This window comes from Mauremys mutica, chromosome 10, assembly GCF_020497125.1.
Source record: "Mauremys mutica isolate MM-2020 ecotype Southern chromosome 10, ASM2049712v1, whole genome shotgun sequence".
In the NCBI taxonomy this organism is placed as follows: Eukaryota; Metazoa; Chordata; order Testudines; family Geoemydidae; genus Mauremys; species Mauremys mutica.
The window spans coordinates 24,816,875-24,832,487 of record NC_059081.1 but is presented as its reverse complement, the minus strand read 5'-3'; the positions used below and the strand labels follow the sequence as shown (position 1 = coordinate 24,832,487).

Here is a 15,613-nt window from a genome sequence, read left to right as displayed (position 1 = left end):
TAGCCAGGATGGGCGGGAATGGTGTCCCTAGACTCTGTTTGCCAGAAGCTAGGATTGGGGGACAGGGCATGGATCACTTGATGATAACCTGTCTGTTCATTCCCTTGGGGCACCTGCCATTGGCCACTGTCAGAGGACAGGATACTGGGCTTGATGGACCTTTGGTCTGACCCAGAATGGCTGTTCTTATGTTATGTTCTTATGGCAGCTCAAGCTCTCAAGCTCACCTCTGGGTCTGAGTGTGGGTGGCTAGTCCGAGTCTCTGACAGAGCTGCAACAACCACTCTTCTATTTTTAGCATGTTAGCTTGAGCTCCACTAGCATCGGTCAGTCTACCCGAGCTGGAAGGCTTGCTCCCAACTGTGGCATAGACATATCCGTAGACTCCTCAATGAAGTGTTTGTATTCAGAGGATTTAATTCAGGCTTTCTGGGAAGGAGGTGGTGATGCGAGTTCTTCAGTCCCCAACCAATACCTTTACAAAAAACATGAGCCTCCTCTATATTTTCTATTGTATAGGAGAGCAACCAATAGTCTAGGTACAGAGAGCTGCACCCATATCCTGTATGTTCAGGATGGAGTCTAATGAGCCACACCTGCCACAATGAGCCATCTGTAATTAACCTGCAGCATTGCAACACATGTTAAGAGAGCTGGGCTCACAGGAGAATCATGACACTCTGCTACATGAAGATATAAAGTTATGCACGTGCACATGGAGGCTAAGCTGAGATGTTGGAAAATGAGGTCCAAAATCTTCAAGCAACCTTTAATAAATTCTGTGAGTTTCATCATCATCATCGTTGCCTCCCATACATTCCCTCTTACTGTTTTGGGTATTGATATTGGCCATATTATTGTGTGCATATTTATAATTTAAAAAGCAACACATTTTAAGTGGTATACTACATATCATGTAATTATGTTTCATATGCACATTGTTTAATTAATTAGTGCTGATGCTAAATTTTTCTCCCTTCTCCAGCTGCAACTAATGTTGCTGTTAGAATTTGGGATTGGATGTTGTGCACGCTGCTTAGTAGTTCTTCATGATCTTTATGCCACATGAGCTGGATAAAACAGGATCTCCATATTAGCTCTTGAATATGCAAAAAGCTTGTCTCTTGGGTATAGTACCTCCTGAAGGCCTGTATAGAAAATATATATTACATTAACTGCAATGGAATCAAATACAATGTATGTGGTTATACTTTGCAATTACTTTAGATAGACAAGATTCAGAATCCCAGCCATTGTCTATAACTATCATTTAAGTTTTGTCAATGTTTCTGTGTGTGGCTGACCAGTTTGTTTATACACCTGCCCTTTGTAACACAATCAATTTGCTTTTCATTTTGTTCTCCTGTAACTAACGACTATAGTTACATTGGTAGGTGCCTGTCTGGCCTTGATACGTGTAACAAAGAGTAAGATTAAAGGGCTAGATTTTTAAAGGTATTTAGACTCCTAAAGCACCAAGTGGGATTTCCAAGAATAACTAGGCACCTAAGTCCCATTAATCAATTCCCACTAGGCACCTGTCTGCATTTATAGATACCTAAATATCTTTTAAAATGTGTCCCTAAGAATAGGGGCAAGGAGAAGGCAAAAGGGGTGGCTAAAAGCAAAAGCAAAGACAAAAGCAAAGCTACGCAAGGAGATTTGCTGGCTGATTAGTCTGTACGTGTCTGTCAACAAAAAAGGGGCGGGAATGAAGTTACAGTAGTTCTAGACAAGTCTTGAGTTGGCAGGTATGACCGATAAGAATCTTTTCTGGTGAGGTCTGGTAGATGATTACAGATCTGGGTGTGTTAGTGCTTTGGAGAAATTTTTGAAAGAAGGCTGTCTGGTATCCTGATATTGAGCTATCCAAATGCAAAGGAACCTCTGGGGGAAAGAAATCTGCTTGGGAAGGCTTGTCAACATGTACAATATTGTGCAGACTGTCCACATATGCTTGATACCTCAGTTTTGCCAACTCGTAATTTTATTGTGATAATAAATATTTGGTATTTTTCTTAAAGTCCCAGTTCCCAGTCATGTTGTGCAAGAATTTCAGCTTTCCTTTAAACAAACAAAAAAAGTTTCTAGTCCTCAAGGTTACAGAGAAAAACTTGAAAATGTGAGCATTAAAGGTCCCCAAACCAAAAGGCAAATAAAAAGAACCCAATATTTATTATAATTTAAAGTCTCAGGACTTGTAAGCCAGTCTCATGAGTTTTGGGGGCTCAGCTTATGATTTTTGAATGTTGAAGGTTGGTAACAGAGAATGTGCAGAGATTGGAAATTCTGTTTCATGAAGGATTTCTAATTTGGCTTCATTCTGAATCTGAGCAAAAACACTGAAGTTCTCAAAGGAAAATTTGGGGGGAAGGGGAGATTTGGATTGTTCAATACAAAATAAGAAAATTCAAAACAAAAAAATCAGCATCTAAGGCCAGAAGAGACCATTAGACCATCTAGTCTGATCTCCCATATATCACAAGCCCAGTTAAATTGCACCCAGTTATCCCAAATTGAGTCCAATAACCAGTAAGGCATTCAATCTTGATGTGTAGAAATCAAGAGATTGAGAATCCACATTTTGGTTAGTAGTTTGTTCCAATGGTTAATCACCCACACTGTTAAAAATGTGTACCTTATTTCCAATTTGAATTTGTCTGGCTTCAGCTTCCAGTCTATGGTTCTTGTTATGCCTTTTTTTGCTAGATTATAGCCCTTTAATTCTCAGTAGTGTTTCATTCAGAAAATGTCAGAATAGGTGTCAAGTTGTCTAGAGTAGCTTATGAACATGAATACTAACCTCAGGGCAGACTGTTACAAACCAGGGCACAAACCCCAAACTGCTTCTGTGTTCTATAGTTAGATTTCACCAACCATCAAGTGGGAACTTATCAAGCACTATAACTGCCTTTCACATGGAATCACAGACAGTCCCTTGGTGTACTCTGTTCTATCTTGCCACTGAGGCAAGCTTGCCTTTGTGATAGATGGTCCCTTACACCAAAAATGACAATATTCAGGTTTCTCCCAGTCCCAAAGGATCAGTCACTTACCCCAGGTCAATTGCACCTTAAATCTTGCAAGATTTATTAACTAAGAAAAGTAAGAAAGTTATTTACAAGGTTAAAGCTGTTAAACACACACACGTCAATGAGTTACAGTTTTAGGTTCCAAACGGTAATAGAGGCTGCAGTAAGATGCAAATTCTATAAGTCCTCTAAGGCTAACCCAGACCAAACAGCTGGGGGATCCCTGTTTGCCTAGAAAACTTTGCCCCTCAGAGTTCAAGCAGCAGAGAGAGAGTAATTTCATTTTGACAAAGATTTTTATTCCCTTGGTGGGACAAGTGCTTGTGCACATCTCCTCTTCATGGGTGTTGGGGGAGCAATCAACAAAGTGTTTTGTCCACTGATGTTCCACAATGGCTTGTCTGGTGTCTATGGACCTTCTTTCGTTGGAGAGGAGATGATACCTCCCACAGGTGCTGGCTTCAAATTTTCCATGGGGGTGTTCAACCTCTGCTCAGCCTCAGGCCCCACCTCCCAACACCACCCCTTCCCCCCCAAGTCCACATCCCCACCCTGCCTCTTCCCACCCTTGCCCCCACTCACACTCCACCCCTTTCCCCAATGTCCCACCCCTGCCCTGCCTCTTCCCACCCGTACTCTGCCCGCGCCCCATCCTCCCTCCCAGAGCCTCCTGCATGCTGCAGAACAGCTGTTCCATGGCATGCAGGATTGGCGGGGGCTGCTGGCGGAGGGGAGTGGGGGGGAAGGAAGGGAACTTGGCTGCTGGTGGGTGCTAAGTACCCACTAATTTTTTTCCTTGGGTGTTCCAGGGCTGGAGCACCCATGGAGTCGATGCCTATGACACTTCCTTGTCATTTCACACTTGGTAGTGCTTCTCTCCTGACTCTGTTTATAGTTTCAGAGCAAACACTTTTATAGTTACCAACCAAACACATCATTACTACCTTGGAAGTGCATATTCAGATGGAAATGATGCTGTCAATTTCTCCAATCAACTCTTGTTTGTAATACTAATACCTAAATGTGGCCACAAAATAGCCATTTAGACTGAGTCTGGTATATGCAGATTATACTATGCTTCTCTTTAATTAACATTCATATATGCTTTTAAATACTCTAAGCACTTTGTTACTCACCATGTTCCTGCTTCGATAATGTGAGGAAGTGGTCTTATCAATACAATATAGTATATATGATTCCCTATGGACTGTGTTCCTATTAATATCTTCCATCTGGGACAAATGAGAAGACATATTTTAGAGCTAAGCAGATGGTTGAACTAACCCAAGGCTGCGTGCCTGATTTGGGAGAACTGTATATGCTTGTTACATTCTCTAGCTCTCCTTGGAACCAATGTCAAAAAATCTGGTTTGAAAAATTGGGTATGTGTCCCCAACCCTTTACTAGGATGTGAAGACAAAGAATGCCTGGTCTATTAGGCTGATTCTCTGTGAATGTATTTGTCTCCATTCATTGCTATGGATCATACTGCTGATACAGTAGGGTGGTCAATTACCTTTATCCTGTTAAAGCAGGATGTCCACCTGGAAAAAACAATAAGCTAAAACTAGCCTGAAGCAGTTAACCAATCAATTGCCAATCAGAGGCGTGAAACCATTCTGCTGGTTGTTAGACAATAATTACAAAATGCATCCCATTCAGTGCACAAACTATTAGAAACTGAAGCCCCCAGGATAAAAGCTTGAGTTTTCTTCTAATATTCGAAATTAAGATTCCAGCTGTGATTAAAATACAAAACAAACTTTCCCTCACAGAGAATGTCAGAGTCCTGGAGGCACTGAAAAACCTATGGCATGCATACAGGGGAGCAAGAGAGAGAAAATCTCTACCATCTACTGCACTATCTGTCCCCCAATAAAAAGGTGCCAAAATTTCATGCTGCAGTAACAACTATTGGGGGAGGGGGAGAGAGGGAAGGGTAGGAAGAAGTAGAAATCCTTAAAATCACAAAGGAGGCAAATGTCAAGTTACTGTAACTTTCAGACCTAACAATTCTGCTAGTACCCTTGCAATTATTTAAGTGTAATTTGTGTGCGTGTTTGTTTAGAAATAAATATAATCCAGGAGATTATCTGGCATTTACTAGAGGAAAGCATTTCAGTCTCAGGTAATATGTATTTTAAAAATTGCCCCAGAAGCATGCATATTATAATCTTGCCAGGATAGAACTATCTAATCTCTTGGGTAAATAAATGTATCTTTCCATAGCTTAGGTCCTGATCTCTCAAACTCTTACACACATGCGTAGTTTCACTGGTTAAGGCTTGGTGAGATCTTATTTACTTATACTTGAGATAGTAGATTCTGTAAAGAACTAAATTAAAGCCATTTTTAACTGTATGAGCGAAGAGTTTTTAAATGAGTGACTGTATAGGCTTGACTGTTCCAAAATAATAGTTCATTATTATATTTCATACATTTTGAAAACTTTTTTTTAAATTAAAAATTTAAACCCTTTTGAACTTCTATTTGAGGCTAAACCTTGTAAGCCAAATTTCAACTCAGGCAAATATTTATAATCAAACCTCTGACTCCCTGGGCTGGCTGAGGAGTCTGGAGGTCCTGGGGGCCCCACCCTTGTGGCAGTCTTCAGAGACCCACATTTATAAAAATCATAGCGGAATCTTGGACAATAGCAGGCTGGGCCAAGGAGACAATATTTTCTGGAAACCCCCTTAAAAATCATGATTTTTGACACTGAAGTCATGGCTGTGACAAACATACAGACTTGTTCATGATTCATGCACTCCACTCAAAATGGGAAGTATCAGAGTAGCCTGATTTAGTAACTTTTCTTTATTTCCCCCTAGTTCCAGATTCCTAATTTAACAAGTCTCCTTCAAAGGAAAGTTTCTGTAATACAAAAATATAATTGTTTGTCTGTATCTAACATTTTACTTTTGGTGGGCCTATCATTTGCTTCCCCTTCAGTTTCCTATAATATTGCCAAATAGGGAGGAAAATCTTTTTTATATATATAAAAAATCTTCAGCAATCACAAAAATTCATTTATATCTATCACATATACTGTGCATCTCTCCCATCACACCATAGCACTGTGTACTTATACCTTTTACTGCAAAATGGGACTAACCTAATTTCACTCTGTCTTCTGTTGGCAGTCTCAAAGTTACATAAATGTAATCTTGCTCACTCTTGCCATTCCAGAATGATATAAGGCAACCAATCTGTCAAGAGTAACAAGATTGTCTTTAAACGCAGTGTCTTACTTTCATTTGCCCATCCACCAGCAGTTATAAAGTGATATAATAAATTTCAAATTGCATTCAATCCAGGGTCTCAATGTACTCATATTTCCCCTTCACTGGTAACAAAATGTACTGAGATTTGACTCCATTAGTTCTTGCTTTCCAAAAGTTTTACCATGCTGTCTTACACATCCATGATTCTAGCCTGGAGCTGCAGTAGATTCACAGTCCTACCATGTATCCTCCATATCTTCCAGCTCCATACTGCTGGGGCTATTGAGGTGAAGAGTAATCTAAAAGCTGCTGCTGTCATTTGCCTTGCTGAACTGAATGGACTGGACAGTGGATTGTAACCCACAGTCCTGTGTAAGGGGCAGTGTGAAGCTGCACCCCCTCAAGAGGAGCACTGGACAAATGGGGTCAGGATTTGACACAGTTAAAATCAGTGGCAAAACTCCTTTTGACTTCTATAGGGCCAAAATGTTAATCCCTGTGCCGAAGGCAGGCACAGCGTCTCTGGGACTGCTCCTTTCTTATGCAAGTGAACAGTCTAAGAAGATGGAGCTGATTTGCTCCCTCGTTGTGTGCTGGGCTCTGCACTGGCCTGTAGAACAGGAAATAGATGTGTGTGAGAGTATCAGAGCCTCATCCCCTTTTGACATTCTTCTCCACCTCCTTTCTGGCATTCCTCTCTGCAGGGAGAGCAGGAGTGAGCAGTTCCTCATGCATTTATTGCATTTTACAATGTGTGTTTTAAATGTTAGTGTATTTTACTTCTTGTTATGCATCAGCCCAAGTGCTGGGATGCTTCAGAAATAGAACTCATATAACTGACCCTGTTAACTAATTTTCTCTTTCCCCCAGAGGTCTACTCCCTACTCAGTCCATACACCCCAGAAGTGCATCTTATCTGTTTTTTTGCCTCTGTTGTTCTTTTGCAACTTAAAAATATTTCAACATTTTTCTAAAAAAGCCAAAGATTACCTTCCTACATATTATATTCTTCTCTAAAGATATGCTTTTGATGCACATTTGAGAAGGTAATCTCAGTGGGGTTTCATGCAATTAAATTCAAAGTAGCAGTGGGGATCTTTTAGTGAAAATATATTTTACCATGAAATCAAGTAGCCTAACCAAATCATTTAATAGGAACCATCACTGTTCTCATTCTGTTGATGTAAATTAATATGTATTTTGAAGTTGGGAGGTTCCTTTCCCATGTAAACTAATGTTCATTAGAGAGTTATAAAATGAAACATATTCCTGGTTAATAATTGGTAACCCTCATTTAAAAATCCTATGTTATTAAGGCCAACAGTTTAAGTTAATAATATTGTTCCTCCTGTATGCTGAATAGGCCAAAGTATTACAATTACATCTTTCTTTTAGATAAATCTGAGTACAATAAATGAAAATATGCCTGATTTTAAATAATGATTAAATTCCATTGAGCTTTGCTTGTAAATTGTTTTGCAAAGTCTGATTTATTTTGATTCTTTGCCAAAACTAAATTGTATCCAAACCTATTAGTGGTAACACTGCAGTGAGCATAATAGTGCTAATCATAAAAGGCTAATCTAAGCATGGACTAATGGATGCATCAAAGGAATATTTATTAATTGGGCCAAATTCTGCTCTCACTTACAAAGTGCAGCTCCATTGAAATCAACAGACTTGCACATCAGAATAGAATTTGGGCCTCTCTAGATAACTAATCTGTTAGATTCATATAAACGGGCAGTAGAATAAATATTTTTGGTAGTTACATTTGGTAGGGAGGAAAATAATGTTACACCTTTTTGATCTGAATGACTAGCCAACTAGTGAGAGTCAGGTATTGGATGTAGTTTTGTTTATTTACAAATTCCTGTTTCCCTGAACACAGAAAGAATCAAACAGTGGAAAATAGTGCCCTTGCTTGCAGGTCCAATCCTCTTTCAATGAGTACCCTGACCCCAAACTTCTCTCTCGGCATCTCCCATGGCCAGAGCCATGCACAGTGCTTCCAGGGTGTGTATGGTGCTCTCTTTTCTGTCTGCCTCTATGGTGCTTGAGTGTGCTGCTTGTTTCATGCACATACCCTTAGTCAAACAATGCCCAGCCAGACCCATGCTCACATTGTTCCTGAGTGGCCTTGGATATACTTTTGTTTTGGTCAGAGACATGAACCTGTGCTTGGTGTGTAGGCCACTTAACTGTTTCAGCCACCTGATTAAACTGGCTTCCTTACATTTATCCTGACCTATAACAACAAGGCTTAACCCAACCAATAACAATGAACAATGTGCAAAAGAGGATGTAAGAAAGTTACTCCTGACAATGGCAGACTGATTTTTTTCAGCCAGTTCTATGGGGTTCAGGCCTTTGCATTTTCAGTGCAGTGCCATAATCTGCCTGCACTTTGTAGCATTCCATCTGCTGAAAGTTTCTTTTGGAAGGATGTTTTGACCCTTGATGCCTTATTAAGGGTAGGTCCATACTTACCGCGCGGGTCGACGCGGTGAGTTCGACTTCTCGGAGTTCGAACTATCACGTCTAATCAAGACGCGATAGTTCGAACTCCCCACGCGCTCCGGTCGACTCCGGAACTCCACCACCACGAACAGCGGTGGCAGAGTCGACCTTGGAGCCGCGGAGTTCGACCCCGCTGCATCTGGACAGGTAAGTCAGTCGAACTAAGGTAGTTCGACTTCAGCTACACTATTCGCGTAGCTGAAGTCGCGTACCTTAGTTCGACCCCCCCCCCCATAGTGTAGACCAGGCCTAAGAGGTTGATACTCTTGCCCTCTCTTACTATATGTAGTTTCCAGTGTGAGAAGGCTCCTGCCTCCTGCTTTTTCATTTGGATCTGGAGTCTAAAGCTGCCTGCTTTTAGTGCCGTGCGAAATAGTCAGTGGAAAACTCATAATGCTAAATCTGACTATCTTTCAAATTCTGTGCAGCTTTGCAAACATTCATATAAAGCTTTTTCACGTCAGATGACTAGCTGAAAAGGCAAATTTCAAACAACTTCTTGTATTGTGTTAAGATTCAAGCTGGGAGTGGCCCTTATATGGAGGAAGTAGAATGGCTGAGGTCACATGACATTTCTCAAGGCTGAACTTTACTCCATTTGTTCAGGAGTAATTTTAATATGTTTTCTCAGAGCTTAATTGTGTGTGCCCTCTTTAAGCCAGTGAGAAAAAAATTAGGGCAAAAATGACTGCTGGCACAACTATTTCTGCCTTGTAGTGTAGCATCTATCTAAGGCCGATACATGTCTGTAATGAGTATATCTGTATCAAAGCTGGGTAATGTGTAACTTAGTGGTTTGGCCAGGAGGCCTAAGAACTGGGGGCTTTGTATACTTTGAGATGAATTCTTACTGCTGCTGTAGCCCCTTAACTAGCAAGGGGAGAACTTCCCTGGTGCTGGCACTGGATAGATGTGTCTCAGAAGCCCCTTGGTAAAGGGTCCCCTGTTTTTTGCATATAACTCTTGTTTCAGACCTGACAAACTTACTACCCCAAACACATGTTCTGCAGGATATTTATCCATAGGGATAACATGAAGTTATCTACTCTACAGAAAGCTCATAACTTATCAAGACTCATAGTCATTGTGAGGTGTGTGTAAGGTGTGTGTAAGGATAATATTACAGAAATAATGTAACTATGTTGAAAGTATGCTGTATGGTCTTGGAGTAAAACTTAGCCAGCAGGAGATATTATGTCTCGGTGCTGGCCCACTCAAGCAGGAGGGAGTTGTCACCCTTCCCTGCTTAGCCAGTGGTGTAATGCAAGAGTCAGTCATCTAGCCTTGCTCTATCCCAAGACTAGCAATGGAAAACCATCAGAGACAACAGTATACAATCAAAACCACTTGGGTATAAAGGGAACATTACAACAGAGAGGGACTGGCCCTTTCTACGACTAGAGACAACAGACTGTTACAATATAACAGAGTGGGGAGAGGCACTGTGTATCCATTCACTGTGGAAACATCTTGTGATGTGAGAGGGTTTTCATGGAAGTTTGGATGTTGTGAAGCCAGACTGCCCTGCCAAAGACTGAAGTTTTTTGGGGAAACCAACTTTATCAGATAGGAAAGTTAACTATTAACAAGTGTAGGCCCTAGTTTGCATTTTATGATTTTGTTTTATATTGTAACCATTTGTTTCCATCACCCTCTCTTGTTTATAGTCAAATCACTATTCTTTCTTAAATAAACTTTCTCTTGTTGTATTACAAGTTCTGTGTATTATCCAGGAGTGGTGGTTTAAGGTAAAACTGGAGTACACTGCTCCTTTGGGGGCAGAGTATCTGGGATTTCAGTGAGTACTCTGTGTCAGAGGCTGGATATCACAGGGGAATGCTTCAAAGGGACTCAGTGATTGGGGTACACCCATTGTTAACTTGCCAGAGAAGGGTGCTTGAGTGGCTAACAGGCTGGTGTTGGTAGCTCCCTAACACCCACCCACCATGGGCAAGGCTACCTCTTGCTAGAGACAAAGGGTAACAAGGTGGCTCATGGTCCTGGGAGTCTTGAGAACTATCACAATAGGATACAGCAGTAGGTTGTCCTGTGCAGACCCCCTCATATGCAATGAATTAGAGGTGGACTTGAGACAGGAGGGATTGGGTGGTATGGAGATTCTGGGCAGATTGTGGAGCTATGAGTCAGAGATACCCAGTCAGGGCTCCTTTAATTTAAAGTAGCTCCCTGGTCTGCTTAAGTTATGGTGGAGGCTGTATCAGCTCTGCAACAAATCTAGAATTCTGAGGTGACAAAAGTGGCATAAAGCCACATTTGCTCCCCTTCTCCTTGTGCTCCATCTGTGCATGCTGTACCTTGTGGCACAGCACAAAGCCTCACGCTTTGGATTTTGATGTGGAAAACTGGAATTTAAGAATCCTGCAGCCATACTATGGTTTATATATATAGCATGTCATATGTAATCCAAACTTTGAGAGGGTATGCGGCTTAACATATTCCTCTTAACAGGCTGGTCAATCACTGCAATTATTAAAAGATTACGATGGGTATTCCATTTCTAATGCCTGTCATGAGGACACTGTATTTGGAAGGGGGTGGACTAAGCATTCAATGTCTGTGTGAATGTAAGATAAGATGGTGGTGGTGTTTCCTTTGTGGCGGATGAATTGGAGGATTGGCTGTAATCATGAAAGTATAACATATGAAACATATTAGTCATATGCACTAGAATTATATGGCATAATGGAGGTATGTGGCCTGTGTCATCTGTTTTTTAACTGGATGGTATGCAGGCATAAGATTTAGCATGCCCACCTTTGTTTTTAACCTTCTCTCATAATGATTTTGTGTGGAAGGAGAGATGGGAGCAGGGTTGTTTGAGGCACCTTAACTCTGCATTTCCAATCTTTCCTGCATTTGGTTAGAATTTGCAACATTTTTGGGTAAACTACAAGGCCTTTCCCTGGTCATCTTGTTTTACATTATGGATACATATGGTCTATCTTAATGCCACCACAGTAAAGTTTTTGGCTTGGAATTTCCTGAGATTCTGGCAAAGTTTAAGATGACCTCCATCCAACTGTGATACATATTGCTGCTTTGTAAAGCTTGGGTATGTTTGCCTGTACTTTTGTGGATTGTTAGATTCTAAATATAGTGATCTGCATTTTCAAAACAACTTCTGCTTTTTGGTACCTTGAGTTTTTTTGGGTGCCTACCTTGACACCTTTGGGGACCCCAGTTTTCAGAGTGCTCAGCACTTTTTGTACATCAGGCCCCTTTAAGTTGTGTCAAACTGAACAATCAAAATCCTTATCAATTTTGAAACTTTAGACCAATAAGTGACTCAGCAAGAACAAGGTATTGTATTCAATTTTAATTAATATACCTTTCCTCTCCTAGTAGTGATATGTATCGAAAAGCAAATACATGCTCTGTGTCATGCTTGACATTGCAAGTGGATTATATGGATTTTGCAATAAATATGCTAAAATTACAATGGATTTGATCAAATACCTTCTTTCCCTCTGTAAACAGAGGGGAAGGAATGCCGATGCTTCTCCTCTTCCTTTGTTTTTGTTGATGGGAGAGAGCTTTCCTTTTTCTTCCTTCACTCTTCTCCCTACTTCCTGGCTGCTTTGAGGTACAAAGAAGGATCTCCATAGCTTCTGCTTATTTGCTCAAAACTCCCTGCATAGCTTTACAGACATTGTGCACTGTGTGGAGTGTTTTTGTGACTGGTGTTCAGCTCGTTCTGCCTGATCCAGAGGGAAAGAGAAGAACTCAGAACAACTTGTGGACGCCGGTAGACCTACATGGGGCTCTAGAGCATCATACTGAGTATTACTGACAGAAAGGAAATAAAAATATTTTAAAATGGTGCATTATAAGTCAGATATCATCTGTCAGGCTATAATAACCTGAGTAGAGTGATCATCAATAAGACTAGTCATTCTTAATAGTGCACATAAAATGTGTCTAATTCTCCCTTGCTAGTCAAAGCTTAATAGGTTAAAGTAAATACACAAGCATTAAATGTTACTAATAATTTGTAATGCTCTTTAGAATCCAGCTGAAGTCAATAGTGATGGAAAGTCTGCAATTTTGAGAGGAAGAGGAACAGTGTGAAAATTATAGGCACAGACCGCTCCCCAAAAAGTTATCTGTGCTTCTGAATGAAATTTGAGACACTAGATAATTTACCCAGTGCAATGCATAAAGCTTACTAATGGTTATTCTCATGGATTTGCAAAATACAAAAGGCTTTAGGTTAAAGGAATTGTATGAATCATTTATGAGATACTATCTACTGACATGGATTGGTTCCATCTGTTATTATACAAATAATAATGCTCAGCAATTACATATATGCTTTACAGTTTTTCAGTGTGCTGCAGAAACATTAATCTAGGACCTAGCCTATAATATATTTTGAAAGAGTTCGTAACGTGCTTTGGGCTCATCCATATCGGTTTAAATAATTTTAGCAGCAAATATGTTGCAACAGTTTTTAAACTGGTTCGACAAATTCCTTCCAGCCTAATAGAGACAGATCTTTTGTGAAGACAGTCACAGAATGAGTTTTCTTTTTTCTGATGTTAATTAAAACATTGTTTCAGGTGTTGGTGGAAAATATAGATGTAAAGGCAGGTGTTAATTACCATATGAATAAGAGGTATCTTTCTTGGTACAGTACAAAGTAGTTTTAGCTCACTCATGTAGTGTTTTGTGTTTTACAAGCAGCTCATTAATTGAAGTCCAATATTGGGATATTGTAATACAAATTGTGTTCTGATCCATATCTGTTAGATTTCCCTAGCTGTAGGGTCATGTTACCTGAGAAAGAATAATTTCCCCCTCTGTCCAGAATGAAATTGAATCTGTGAAGCAGTCAACCATTCTTTCATAAGGGATGCCTCAGACACAGGCCAGCCCACCTAATTTAATGAGCTTACAGTTTTCAGTTTCAGTATTTCATTGAACAATTTTTGAAAAAACTGAGAAATATTTTCAATTTCCCTTTAATGCCAATTAGCTTTTATTTATTTGTTTTTGAATTGCTGGAAAGTGACCATTTCACCTCCACCTCTGCCCAAAGTCTTATGATAAATGTGGTTTATTAAATAGCTATCACCACCATTTCATTTTGTGTATGTCTATATATCATATGAGTGTGTGTATATCAAATGTATATTAGTTATTACATATTGGTGTGCATATAGACATATATATAATACATAACAAGTGTGTTTTTGTGCACATATGTATGTAGTAAAGTCTTGTAGTATGTTTTTTTCCATTGTAATATGTGTCTTTGAAAGTATGCTACTGCTTTGTAAACATGTTTATCTGCATACGTCATAGATTAGACATGGGGTTTACAGTAAGACCTGATTTAAGCAAGTGACATTAATTCCATTAATTTATATGCCCACAAAGTAGCATATGCATTGCCATATTTGAATGGGACAGGCTGCAACTTTTGCACTACAAAATATTTGGCTTAGAAATGTTTCATTTATTAACCTGTTATTTCATAAAAGAAAGGTTTGAATACAACTAGAAGCTCTCCTCTACCAAAGTAAGGTACAATTTCCATGCATGATATTTTGTTAGTTTTTATATAATGATCTGTTAGTTAAGCAGAGAGAAAGCAAACAAAAAAAAATCCCAATCTTCCAAAGTAAAAGGTGGATGCCACTAAGGGTATATCTGCACTAGAAACCTGAGCTGACCTATGTTAGGTCGACTTACAGCCACTGCAGTGAGTACATTGGTGGTGCATGTCTCCCAGGGCTTATCAACAGGGGCGGCTCTAGACATTTTGCCGCCCCAAGCACGGAGGGTCCGCTGGTCCCGCGGCTTCGGCGGACCTCCCGCAGGCGTGCCTGCAGGAGGTCCGCTGAAGCCGTGGGACCAGCGGACTGTCCGCAGGCATGCCTGCGGGAGGTCCACCGAAGCTGCGGGACCGGTGGACCGTCCGCAGGCAAGCCGCCGAAGGCACCCTGCCTGCTGCCCTAGCAGCGACCAGCAGAGCACCCAGGCACACGCTTGGAGCGCTGGTGCCTGGAGCCGCCCCTGCTTATCAATCCGGCTCCCAGCTGCGAGCAGGGTCCAACCTGGAGTGGGGACTTCCTTGTCAATTTCACGGCTCCTGCCATGAGATTGACAAGACAGAGGATGCAAGGGATGCAGTGTCTGCACAGATGCTGCATCGCCCTAACTACACCGAAATAAGCCTTACACCTCTCTTGGAGGAGGAGTTATGATGTCGATGAAGTAGGGCACTTATATCGGTAACAAGAAGGCTGATAGTGTAGACACTGACATAATTAGGTCGACATAAGCTGCCCTATGTTCGCCTAGCTGTATAGTGTAGACCAGCCCTAATAGTCAAACACTGATAATTGCTGTGAAACAGAGCAACAAGTTCAGGTTTTTCATCAGTTCTGACTCCACCTGTTTAATAATTTATGGCCTGGAAAGCAGCTATCTAGTGACATTATCCCAAGAATTTGTTTTAGTGTTATAATTTACTTGTAGAGAGAGATTAACACTTTTGAATTGATATACTTTGCAACTTCCTGATGTTCCTTGGTTGGCTGTCTGATCTTGCCATGCTTAATCCTGTTCAACCCTGACTACTATTCTGATGTGTTCCCTTGATGTCATTGCTACCACTCTGCTGCTCCCTGCTAGTTCTCTCTTCATTGCTGCTGTATCGTCTTCATGTAACTTTCTACTTTGTTGATGTCTTCAATGGTTGCCCCTCTGATTTATGGTATAGGGCAGATGCGGTGTAACAAAATTAATATAACTCTACTTATATATGCCAGTAGAACCACTCAGTGGCAGAGGCCTTAAATGTTAGTTTAT

The 15,613-nt window shown here is 40.6% G+C and overlaps 1 long non-coding RNA gene across 2 annotated transcripts in view; it reads right to left on the bottom strand.

The window, feature by feature from the left end:
• Nucleotides 1-4,175: 4,175 nt before the first annotated feature.
• LOC123378214 overlaps nt 4,176-15,613 on the bottom strand; it is a 29,299-nt gene continuing 17,861 nt past the window's right edge. The window contains exons 1-3 of one of the 2 annotated variants that reach the window (XR_006582511.1): nt 12,254-12,546; nt 6,148-6,241; nt 4,176-4,264 (exon numbers count right to left, since the gene is read on the bottom strand). This is a non-coding gene — a long non-coding RNA (uncharacterized LOC123378214). Of the gene's footprint in view, nt 4,265-6,147; nt 6,242-12,253; nt 12,547-15,613 lie in introns of those variants that run through there. The other variant, XR_006582512.1, reaches the window with a different exon arrangement.